The following is a 12535-nucleotide window of genomic DNA, read 5'->3' as shown; positions in this document are numbered from 1 at the left end:
AGAGAATCAGACTGTGTTTCTCCACCTGACCAGTTTAACACCAGTGGATAGTGGGAACTACACCTGTGTGTGCTCACGCCCTGAGAAAACATATATTCTCCATCTGAATGTCACTGTGGAAGGTACGTTTCTGACTTGTTTTCTGTTAACTTTAGAATTTAAAACATAATACGCTAGATTTGTTGCATTTTTGGTATTTCCTTGTTTGTTTATTAAGTGGTTTTGAACATTTTCACTTCATTATTTTCCTTTGTATGTTAAAAATGAAAATGAAGTGGAGCACAGCAGCGGTTCGTCTGGGAAAGTGGCCAGCATTGTGGTTTCTGTTGTCATTGCTGTTATCATTGTGGCTGGACTTGTCCTTGGATTTATCTTTAGAGAAGAAGACTGGAGGTGAAACATTTTTTCTGTCTGCTTTAAAACATACTAATGCAGCTTTTAAATTAAGTGAAGAATTGTATTTCGAAGCTCACATGGAATAATTATGTGTGTTTTGTGTCTCACATCTGAATCAGGCAGCTCATCTCTCGTCTCAGCAGAGACTGTTTGAGGTCAGAAGCACCCGACTGTGAAACTCCCTGCTCTTTGGCGAGTAAAATATATATTGTAATGTGTGTTCATACATGCAGCATATATATATTTATAAATGCAAGGCATTGAGGTGAAGCCCTTTTTATTTCATGTGAAAAAAATAGGCATAAGCAGACATAATGACATAACAAATATACCTGCATGGTGCAGTATGCTATGTGTGTCTTAACCACTCTGCCACCACAATGCATTTGGGTGGTCTTTGCAACATAGAGGAAGCCTTTTGTAATATCCAGACCTCCAGACATAACCCCTGTAACCACCAGTTGACATAACAGATACAGATCGTAAGAAATGGGATTTAATCAGTCTTTTGAAAGCATGACGCAATAAGATTTCTAATGTTTCCATAGGACAAAGATGACCCAGATCACGACTACAAATCCCTTCGGCATCCAAGTGATGATCTCTACCAGAACATGTCCACAATATACCATCATGACAGGGCTAAGAGATATTTAGCTGGCAACAAGAAAGCAGTTACCTTTTTGGAGGAGGAAACATATGAAGTGGCTGATCCAAATGAGGAAATCTATGAAAACCTTTGAATCAAAATGTAAAATATTGTGACTGTATAAAGGTACAGGGGTTGTAGTGGCTGTATAATATGTTGACATTTTTGAGTTAGCATTAAAAAGGATTTCCCTGAACATTGACATCTCCAGGCCTGTTAAAACTCCCTGTAATGTGCCATATCTGTGATTTCAACACCAGTTTTCAGGCCCAGTGATGACAATAGCTGGCAGAGGAAACTGATGAGTTCACTGGTGGGTCATCATTACTTAACACCAGGAAGAGAAGCTGTGACATGCTGCTCTGTGGCTAACAGTTTCACATTTATCTAGATACATGTGTGTGTGTGTTTAATCCACTGAAATGTGTGTCAGTGTTATGAATCATGACTTATATTTACTCTTAATCAAACTCTGTAATTTCTATAAAGGCTCATTATACTTAGATTGTTTGGAAAAGATACTGTCCTGTAAATGCATTCATTATTCTGTAAAATACATGCTTGTTACATTAAATATAATCACTTTTAGAATACCATGTGTTATGATTTAGTATGTGGTTTGTGCTATATGCTTTTTAGCGACTCAGTGTCCCAAATGTCTGAACTCTTAGCATTAAACTAACAGAGGGAAATAGGTGTTTTGACAAACACGTTCACATTGGTGGTTTTTAGGAGGGTATTTTTGTCACACAGACTGAGCAGTTTGGTTTTAAGAATGTGCTGTTTTTTTTATAACTCAAGCACACGCATCCAAATATGTGCTGAGCACGTAGGCGAGCATGTATCAGTTTAACATTTTACATGACGAAGCACTCTTTCGGACTTGAAGTGAAACATAAACGTGGGCAAAATCATGTTTGAACAGTGTTAGAGACAGAGTCTAAAAGTGAGGCAGGCTTTCTTTAATGCTTTCATGCTCTTCAAGGATCTGTATGTTTAATGATCCATAAAAAGCCCTGACAGTGAGGTTTGCTTTACCAAAATAAAAATATATTCATGTTACATTTTCCCCAAAACACATCAGTCAGTTAAGTATTTGACTCTGACATCCACCTTTGTTTGGAAACCTGCTGCAAGAAAACACAGCATCAAACACCTCCGCCAGGGTAAGTTCAATCTCTGTACCTGCTCCATAATGCTAAAGTTTGTGTAACATCGACAGTATTGTATTTCTTCATTCAGAAATAGTCACACCTTGTACTTCCTTTTGAGACCACTTCACCATCCGCTCATGCGCGCTAAATGTACGTAAGGTTTGAGGTCAATGTTTTCCCTCCGCCCTTAAGTACAGACACTAAAGGCAACACTGTCACTCAGACTCTCCACTGTTATGGAGCTTTTTACACTTTGTTCTGTTCTGCTTCTCCCCACGAGTTTGTGTGCTGACTTTGTCTCTGAAGGTACAGGAGATTTTATTTTAAGCAATTTATGTCTGATTAGCAGTTATCTACAATAATGAGAAGCCTGTGATACGTTTCTTAAATCAACATTCTCTTATCTTAACATCGTTGTTTCATCGATTCATTGCAGAGACTCGTGTGAAAACAATTGGGGGCGAACCGGATGTCACTCCAGTATGCACCAATTCAACGCATAATATCATCACACTCATAGTGTGTAAGATCAGAACAGAGAGAAACGGGTCAGAAGAGTGTCGTCTGCTGTATCATTATGGACAGGACTTTATCCAAGACTGTGGCTCCAGATTCACACTTGCAACAAAGGATCAGACTGTGTTTCTTCGCCTGACTGGTTTAAAACCAGTGGATAGTGGGAGCTACACCTGTGAGTGTTCTCATCTTGATGGAACATTTATTCTCCACCTGAATATCACTGTTGAAGGTACGTGTCTGATTAATTTTCATCCTTTTGTGACTCACACTTTTTTATGTTTTTATCTCTAATACTCATTTGAAGAAGACATTTCTTTTTTACAATGTTTCAGAGGATGAAGACACCAGCAGTTCAACACTAATACCACAAATGCAATTTCCAGTTCCTTCGATCAGTCTACGAATGATAGTCATCATCCTAACTGGAATAATTGGTGTAGCTACAGTCCTCATAACTGGAGTTATCCTGGAGATTTTCTACAGGGCGAAAAGTAATGGGTACGATGCTTCATAATTCTAATAGTTCATGTTATTTTTAATGATTTTACTGGCTGATAAAGTGAAAAAACATGTTTATAAATATAAATGTGGATTCCTGCATGTCACAATTTTGCTCCTTTTCTTGACAATTATTATTATAATTAGACTTTTCTTGAAGATGAAGATAAGTGTGTGTATTCGGTGTTGGATTAATTATGATATCCCTTTTTGTTTAAAGAGGCTGTTGGAGGTCAGCCACAGCCGAACTATCTGAAGGTGAAACTCCTGGCTCTTTGGTGAGCAATAATCCTTTGTTCTATACCTTGAGACACAGGAAGTGGAAATTTTATATTTGTATTTATATGTACATAAATATACATCTATATTATAGGTCTTTAGTTGATGACTAACTGCATTCTCTACTACTTACATTAACTGCTAACTCCTTTTCTTGTTAATTTTTGTGTTTAGACCAATCTAAGTGATCCTTTGATTTGCACAGTGTAGGAACCTGCAGTATACATCCTTTGAACGAGTGTATTTAAAGACAGTTTAATAATTGTTCAACATGATTTAGTCAGTCTTCAAAAACACGATGCATGTTTTCTTCATAGGCAGCAGACGACCCCGATGACCCCTACACGAGCCTTCAGCAACCAACTAGTGATCTCTACCAAACTATCTCAAATCCAGCCAGCAATATTGTGACTGTCCACTTGGATAAACTGAAAAAAGGTGGAAGAGAGTCTCATCCAAGTTGCACAGACTATGAAAACATTTAAACCAAAGAGTCAACATGACTAAAGTGTGTATGTTCTTGACTTCCTAAGACTACTGATGTAGGTGTCCAAAACCCTTCACTGCTTTGAGAGATCCAAAATAATTGATGCGAGTGTTTATGTGCAGTATTGTTGTTTTGCTGTATACGCTTACACATCCGTCGAAACTGTGCTTTGTTCTCCTTCTGCTACTGTGTGACCACAAAGCAACGTACCACACACGATGCAGGACTCTCACTTGCCATACAAACTGTATGAACAAAGCAGGCAATAGTGAGCAGATCCAGCTCAAACTGTAGTCTGAAAACAGGACTGTAGACCTGATTTCTGATGACCTGACATCTTATTGACATATAACATAGACATGACAAGTTTTTTCTCACTTGAACACCTTATTCTCCAAACAACACCCTTAAATTTATTTAAAATTAATTTACGTCACTGAGATAATCCCAGCCTAAATGTTATCTTTCTGTATCTCTGTATTACCTTTTTTGAGTGTCTTTATATGAAAGCAGAAGCTGCTATACCAGCACTTTCTTTATAGTAGAGTTTGCTCGTACCTCTATGAGGTCAGTACAGGATATCGTACGCCAGCAGTGGCAGCTTGACCAGTATGGGGTGGGTGGAAACTGTGGTTTCTTCTGCTTGTGCTGCTAACAAACAGTTTAATTAAACAAACTACTTTTAAGAATGTATAATTTATGCAAGACATTAATCTCTGTTACTGTCTTTCATGTGTTTTGCTTGTTCTTGTGCATTGAAAGTGTATAAATGCATAAATACAACATGACTTTGCGTTGCTGTCTGTTTCATCTTAGAGTCACATAACATTAAAGAAGCGGCAGCACCTTCTTTTTAGACGACTTCCCACCAGCTCACACACCCATGCTGTGAGAACTGAGAATTTGAGGTTTAAGTAGCTGCAAAAACAGAGAAACGATATACGTGGTACCCTGCCTGCAGTCGCTAAGAGGTCTTGACCGGTATGGGTAGATGGAAACTGTGGTTTCTTCTGCTTCTGCCGCTAACTTTCCACACCGACAGCAAAGGTACGGTAGCGAAACTGCTTTTTGACTAACTAATAACTTTCACAAGATGTAATTCTGTTTATTGTTTTTTTAACTTCTGCAATTTGCTCATTCTAGTGCAATTAAAAATGTTATTGGAAACACAAATACAGTTAATACATTGCCACACTGTATTGATTTTGATTAATTGATTGCAGATAGTATGCAGCTACTTGTGAAAACAATTGGGAGCAAACCAGATGTCATTCCAGTTTGCACCAATGAAACACAATATCCCATTGTGCTTATAGTTTGTAAGATCAGAACAGAGAGAAGCATAGAAGAATGCAATCTGCGGTATCGACCTGGACGCGACTATGACCGTGAATGTGACTCCAGATTCACACTTATGAAAGAAAATCAGACTGTATTCCTCCACCTGACCAGTTTAACACCAGTGGATAGTGGGAACTACAGCTGTCAATGTTCACATTCTGTTGGAACATTTGTTCTTCATCTGAATATCACTGTGGAAGGTAAATGATTGATTTTGTGATTCACACTTTCCTCTCATACTTTGACTTATTTTAAGATGTTAATTTTATTTTCAATAGCAATATGATGTATGTGCTTATGAAACAAGTCTTGTTTCATTTCATACACAAAAGTGAAGAGTAGTATTTTTAAGTTTTATTTGCGCGTTATACTGTAAGTCTGTTTTAGTAAATCTTATTCAATTTGCAGATGATGTCATTAAAACAATATTACATTATACTGCGAATACGTGAGAATAAAATCACACTGTTTCTTTACATTTAGAGCAAATACCAGTGGCATTTTTCTGACAGATGTTTTTTTCTCTTTACAACATTTTAAGAGGATGAAGATGCCAGCAGCTCGACACAAGAGCCAATCCCAAGTGTTTTTGTTGGTGTAACTGCAGTCGTCATTACAGCTGGAGTTATTCTGGGATTTATCCAGTGGACAAAGAGTAATGGGTGAGATACTATTATATATTTTATAGTTAAAGGTTTTGTGTTTTGATGCAAATCAATTTAGATTAATATGGTGTGGTGCATTTACTGTATAATTAATAAGATTCCTTCATTACACTATTTTGCTTTCCTTACAATTGTTATTGTTATATTTATTAATTAATTTTATAGAAAATTAAGATATCCTGAAGATAAATCCAATCTGGATTTCTGTGTGTGTGTTCGGCTAACTCTGATATCTCCTCTTATTTATAGAGACTATTCGAGGACAGCCACAACTGCTTTGTACGTACGCAAAACTCGTGGCTCATCGGTGAGTAATATATTTAATATGTTCTAATCACTTACAGTAAACTCAAAGTAGCCAATTTACATATACAAGTAAACATGTTTATTTCAGGGCTTAAGCTGCTGATCTTGTTCTAAAATAAGTTTATTTAAATATTGAGTCCAACCTTGCTGATCCTCTTGATTTGCAGTGTGTAGGGGAGAAGCAGTGTACATCCTCTGCATGAGTGTAAATGCAAAGGAACTAAAAATGTTGACGATCATGTTTTAACCATTGTTCAAAATAATTAAGACCAATTTTTTTTTAAATGACGCATTTCGAGTTTTTATTTTTTCATAGGCAGAAGATGACCCAGATGACCCCTACACAAGCCTCCAGCATCCAGCAAGTGATCTCTACCAAACCATCTCATATTCAGCCAACAATAGTGACTGTGTAATTTGATACCCAGCAAGAAAAAGTATGAAAACATTTAAACCAAAGAATCAAGATAACATGACTTTGTGATATGTGGATGTTCCTCACTTGCTGAGATAGTAGATAGTAGTTCAAGGCTTTTGTGGTAGGTTATAGGATGTTTCCCCAAATATTGAAATTGCAGTATGTTTTGTTAAAACAGGTCCACATGTGAACAAATGCTTTTTTTTAAATGTCCAATAAGTAAAATGATTGTGAATTTAATACTGAGGGATGCAATTTATTTAATTTATTTTTTATAGTTGATATACATGAGAAGGAAAATACACTCTCAACTTTACTGCATAACACAGCAGTAGAATAGGAGAAGGGCTCTGGTTAGATTATAGTTTTTGGTGTTTAATACACGATTTGTACTTGATAATGACTACATGCTGTTTCCTTACCAAAGTTATAATATTCCTGTCTACATTTTTAAGATGCTGTATCATAATTATATGTGTCATCTGTCAAACTAAACTCTATTAAACCCTCAATAGCTCCTACTCATTTAAGTTGTTGCTGGATGAGGCCAGCTTGTTACTAAATGGTCTGTAAAAATCGCTGCTGTCGACAAGTCAAGAAATGAAATAAAGTACATTTAAAAAAAAGCCTCTTTTGGGAACATTAGCATTTTTTTAACAGTCATACGTTGTTTTGAGTAATGTCCGATCATTCCCATATCTTCATCATTGAGAGTCTTCATCACTATCATCACCGTAAAGGGCACTGCAACACGTTTTCTACAATAGAAGGTCACAGTAGGGGGCACTCTATCATGTTTTATCTACCAACCAAGCAACACTAACAAAATTAATCCATTTGCATCAAGTGAGGTGTGTTGTGTGAACACGATACTGGTTTCCTTATGAAAGATGTGAGGAACTTAAATCACAACAAGCTGCAAAGCTTTTTATTTACAGCTCAAGCTCAGGCCTCTAAATATGTGATGACCACAAAAGCCAACACGTAACAGGCATGAGAAGTTTTTCTTACATCCAAACATGACAAACGTGTCTTTGAATTTAAGCAAACAAGTCACTATTTTAATATATTTAGACACTATGTAGTTATAATTATAATGCCACCCTGAAGGTTTCTTACTGTTCATTCATTTGCTTACTGTCTGACCTTTTCGAGTGTCCTAATGTGAAGCAGAAGTTGCTATAGCAGCACTTCCTTTACAGAGGAGTTCAAACCACTTCACACCTCTGTGAGAGTTTGAGGTTAATAGTCAGAGAACAGTACAACAGAGTCTGTCTGTGCTGTCTTCATTACAATATGTTGTACACCAGCAGCAGCAGATGCTTCTTGACCAGTATGGCGAAATGGAAACTGTGCTTTCTTCTGCTTCTGCCACTAACTGTGTATTTTGGCATTACAGACAGTAGAGGTAACGTTGCCTTTTTTTCTGTCTTTGGTTTAAAGAGGTCAAAAAAACATTTTCTGTAATTTTATAGCAATTAAAAATGTGATTCAGTATTCACAAAAACCAAAAATACAGCAGTAAATCAGACTCGGACTAATTCATGTTGATTTTTGATTGTGATTGATTGCAGTGAGTCTTGTGAAAACCATCGGGAGTGAACCAGACGTCACTCCACTATGCACCAATTCAACACTTAGTATCATCACACTTATAGTGTGTAAGATCAGAACAGAGAGAAAAGGGTCAGAAGAGTGTCGTCTGCTGTATCGATATGGACAGGGCTTTGAGCATCAATGTGACTCCAGATTCAAACTTATTGTGGAGAATCAGACTGTGTTTCTCCACCTGACCGGTTTAACACCAGTGGATAGTGGGAACTACAGCTGTGAGTGTGCACATCTTGATGGAACATTTACTGTGAATCTGAATGTCACTGTGGAAGGTAAACACATTTTATGTATTCTTACTTTAACTATGTGTAAGATGATTATCATGCTACAACTGCCCTTTACAGTCCTTTAAAGATTCATTAATCCAGCCAACAAAAGTTGTTTTTGCTCCTAGAGCAAATACCAGATTTTTACCAGATATTTCTGACTAAGATCTTTTTACAATGTTTTAGACGATGCAGACAACAGCAGTGTTACACAAATATCAATTCCATGGTTTTGGATTCCATGGGTCACCATTGTCCTCATTAAAACTGGAGTTATTCTGGGATTTGTCCACAGGACAAAAAGTAACAGGTGAGAAACTGATATTTTCATTGAAATAGCAGATTTTCTTAATTATTTATTTTTTTAAATGTTAATATGATGCATTCACAGTATTAACTCTGACATCTCTTCTTATTTAAAGAGACTCTTCAAGGTCAGCCACACCTTAACGTGAGTCTACCAGCTCTTTGGTGAGTAATTTTATGTTCTCTTACTTTAAAGTAGCCAGTTTCATGTTCATCATCTAATATACATAAATATATATTGTGAGCCTGTAGCTGATGATCCTATCTTGACTATGATATTGACATGATCCATCGAGATTTTTTTTCCATAGGATGAAGATGACCCAGACGACCCCTACACAAGTCTCCAGCATCCAGCAAGTGATCTCTACCAAACTATGTCATATTCAGCCTGCAATATACTGACTGTCCACTTGGATAACCAGGACATGGATGGAGGAGAGTCTGATATAAGTTGCACAGAGTATGAAAACATTTAAACCAAAGAATCAAAATAAAATGATTGTAACACGTGCATGACCATGACTCACTGAGACGATAGATTACTGATTATAGTTGGCCTTCAGTTCTTTGAGATATCCAAAGTAATTACACTTTTTTAGTAGCTTTTTATGTGCACGAGAAGATCATTTTAGTATACTGAGGACAATAACTGTCTTATTGTTCCTATACAGGAGATGGATATAACTCTCCTCAGTACTTCTCTCAGCGGGAGAACAGGCCCCTGAGTAGATGCTATATTTGGCAAGAATGGTGGTGTCTGCAAAGACCATACTGCTTTTCAGTCACAGCTCTACCTCAGGCCTCTAAAAACTGTTTGTGATGACCACAAGAGCAACATGTCAGCTTCAGCACAGTACACAATGTTTGACTCTTACTGATCATGCACATTGTGAGCAGCGTAGACAGTAGACGATATTGGTTGGACTCTTGGTGGTGCTACGACCACTCCCACTGTGTTTGTGATTCCCTGTGTTTTTACCTGTTCCTGTGGCAGGTGAATGAGCTACACCTGAAGTAATTTCCTCTGATTGCCACACCTGCTATAAGAGGGCTGAGATCTTCCTCTTCGTCTCCTGTGCTCCCAACCAGCAGGGTTTTGGTTTGGTTGTGTTCATTTAGATTTGGTCTAATTTGATTTAATAAAATATTATTTAAAATGTTTGCCTTTGTGTGGTCTCCCTTTTTTGTTGCAACCGTCTGACAGTGGATCTAGCTCAAACTGTCTGTAGACCTGATGTTTAATGACCTGACACCTTATTGTAGACACGTGTAACATAGACATACGTTTTCTCTTACGTCCAAAACTGACAATTGTATCTTTGAATTTCACCAAGCAAGACACTATTTTAGTATATTTAGGTAATATATAGTTACTGTAAAGTCCTTGAATTCCTATTTTGATATCTATCGCCTGAACATTGCTTTCTGTTCATTCATTTTCTTACTGTCTGACCTTTTTGAGTCTCTTAATATAAAAAAAGCAGTGGCCGCAGCAGCACTTCCTTTACAGAGGAGTTCAGATCAGCTCGCACCTCTGTGAGAGTCTGAGGTTAATAGTCAGAGAACAGTACAACAGAGTCTGTCTGTGCTGTGTTCATTACAATGTGTTGTTCACCAGCAGCAGGTGCTTCTTGACCAGTATGGCGAAATGGAAACTGTACTTTTTTCTTCTTCTGCCACTAACTGTGTGTTTTGGCATTAAAAACAGTGAAGGTAATGTAGAGAAATTGTTTTTTTAATATATGACATGTTGGCAAGTTATTTTTCTTCCCGTCTTTGGTTTAAAGAGATCAACAAAAATTTTTATTGCAATGAAAAATGTGATTTAATACTCACAAAACGCAAAAATACAGCAGTAGATCAGACTCAGACTAATTCATGTTGATTTTGGATGTGATTGATTGCAGTGAGTCTTGTGAAAACTATTGGGAGCGAACCAGACGTCACTCCACTATGCACCAATTCAACACTTAATATCATCACACTTATATTGTGTGAGATCAGAACAGAGAGAAACGGGTCAGAAGAGTGTCGCCTGCTGTATCATTATGAAAAGGACTTTGAGCATCAATGTGACTCCAGATTCAAACTTATTGTGGAGAATCAGACTGTGTTTCTCCACCTGACCGGTTTAACACCAGTGGATAGTGGGAGCTACAGCTGTGAGTGTTCGACACCTGATGGAACATTTACTCTGCATCTGAATGTCACTGTGGAAGGTAAACACATTTTATGTATTTTTACTTTGACTATGTAAGTTGATTATCATGCTACAACGGTATTATATTGTTACTTGTACTTTACAGTCCTTTAAAGATTCATTAATTCGGCCAACAAAAGTCTTTTGATCTCTTAGATTTACATTTTTTTTTCACTTTGATTTGCAGATTCCAGTAGTACAATATTACATGTTACTGTGTCAGTAGACAGTTTTCTTTACAAATAAAGCAACCACCAGATTTTTACCAGATATATATTCATCTTTTAGAGGCTGTAGACACCAGCAGTTTCACACAAATGCCAATTCCATGGGTTTGGATTGGTGTCACTATTGTTCTCATTATAACTGGAGCTATGCTGGGATTTGTCTTCAGGACAAAAAGTAACAGGTGAGAAACTCATATTTTCATTGAAATAGCAGATTTCTTATCTTTTTTTTAAATGTTGATGTGCTGCATTCACAGTATATTTCACTCAGTAGATTCCTGCATTACACTGTTTTGCTCTTCCTTCTGAAAGTTATTATTAAAATTTAAACATAAGCTTGAAGTCCTACCTTAATATTTCTGTTCATACTTGATGTTCCTCTAACTCTGATATACCTTCTTATTTAAAGAGACTCTTCAAGGCCAGCCACACCTGGACAATCTCAACCTGAGTCTTCCAGCTCTTTGGTGAGTATTTTATGACAACAATGTTTCAACCATTGTTCAACATAATTTAGTCCAATTTAAAGACATGATCAAGATTTTTTTTTCCATAGGATGAAGATGACCCAGATGACCCCTACACAAGTCTCCAGCATCCAGCAAGTGATCTTTATCAAACTATGTCATATTCAGCCTCCAATATACTGACTGTCCACTTGGATAACCAGGACATGGATGGAGGAGAGTCTGATATAAGTTATGCAGACTATGAAAACATTTCAACCATATAATCAAGATAAAATGATTGTAACATGTGGATGTTCGTGACTTACTGAGACAATAGATTACTGATTATAGTTGGTCTTCAGTTCTTTGCAGATGCTATATTTGGCAAGAATGGTGGTGTCTGCAAAGACCATGCTGCTTTTCAGTCACAGCTCTACCTCAGGCCTCTAAAAACTGTTTGTGATGACCACAAAAGCAACATGTCAGCTTCAGCATGGTACACGATGTTTGACTCTTACTGATCATACACATTGTGAGCAGCGTAGACAGTAGATGATATTGGTTGGACTCTTGGTGGTGTGATGACCCCTCCCACTCTGTTTGTGATTCCCTGTGTTTTTACCTGTTCCTGTGGCAGGTGAACGAGTCACACATGAAGTAATTTGCTCTGATTACCACACCTCCTATAAGAGGGCTGATATCTTCCTCTCTGTCTCCTGTGCTCCCAACCAGCAGGGTTTTGGTTTGGTTGTGTTAAT

At 37.3% G+C, this 12535-nt stretch overlaps 2 long non-coding RNA genes across 2 annotated transcripts; both read left to right on the top strand.

The window, feature by feature from the left end:
• The first annotated feature begins 2649 nt into the window (after positions 1 to 2649).
• LOC140992289 (uncharacterized) lies at positions 2650 to 4085 on the top strand. Its single transcript, XR_012178017.1, has 4 exons — positions 2650 to 2947; positions 3051 to 3216; positions 3437 to 3494; positions 3813 to 4085. It is a non-coding gene; the product is annotated as an uncharacterized lncRNA (long non-coding RNA).
• Positions 4086 to 5864: 1779 nt separating this feature from the next.
• On the top strand, positions 5865 to 7325 carry LOC140992288 (uncharacterized). Its single transcript, XR_012178016.1, has 3 exons — positions 5865 to 5985; positions 6238 to 6295; positions 6611 to 7325. It is a non-coding gene; the product is annotated as an uncharacterized lncRNA (long non-coding RNA).
• The last annotated feature ends 5210 nt before the right edge of the window (positions 7326 to 12535 follow it).

Source organism: Pagrus major, chromosome 24 (genome assembly GCF_040436345.1).
Source record: "Pagrus major chromosome 24, Pma_NU_1.0".
Lineage (NCBI taxonomy): Eukaryota > Metazoa > Chordata > Actinopteri > Spariformes > Sparidae > Pagrus > Pagrus major.
This window is presented reverse-complemented; position numbering and strand designations above follow the sequence as displayed.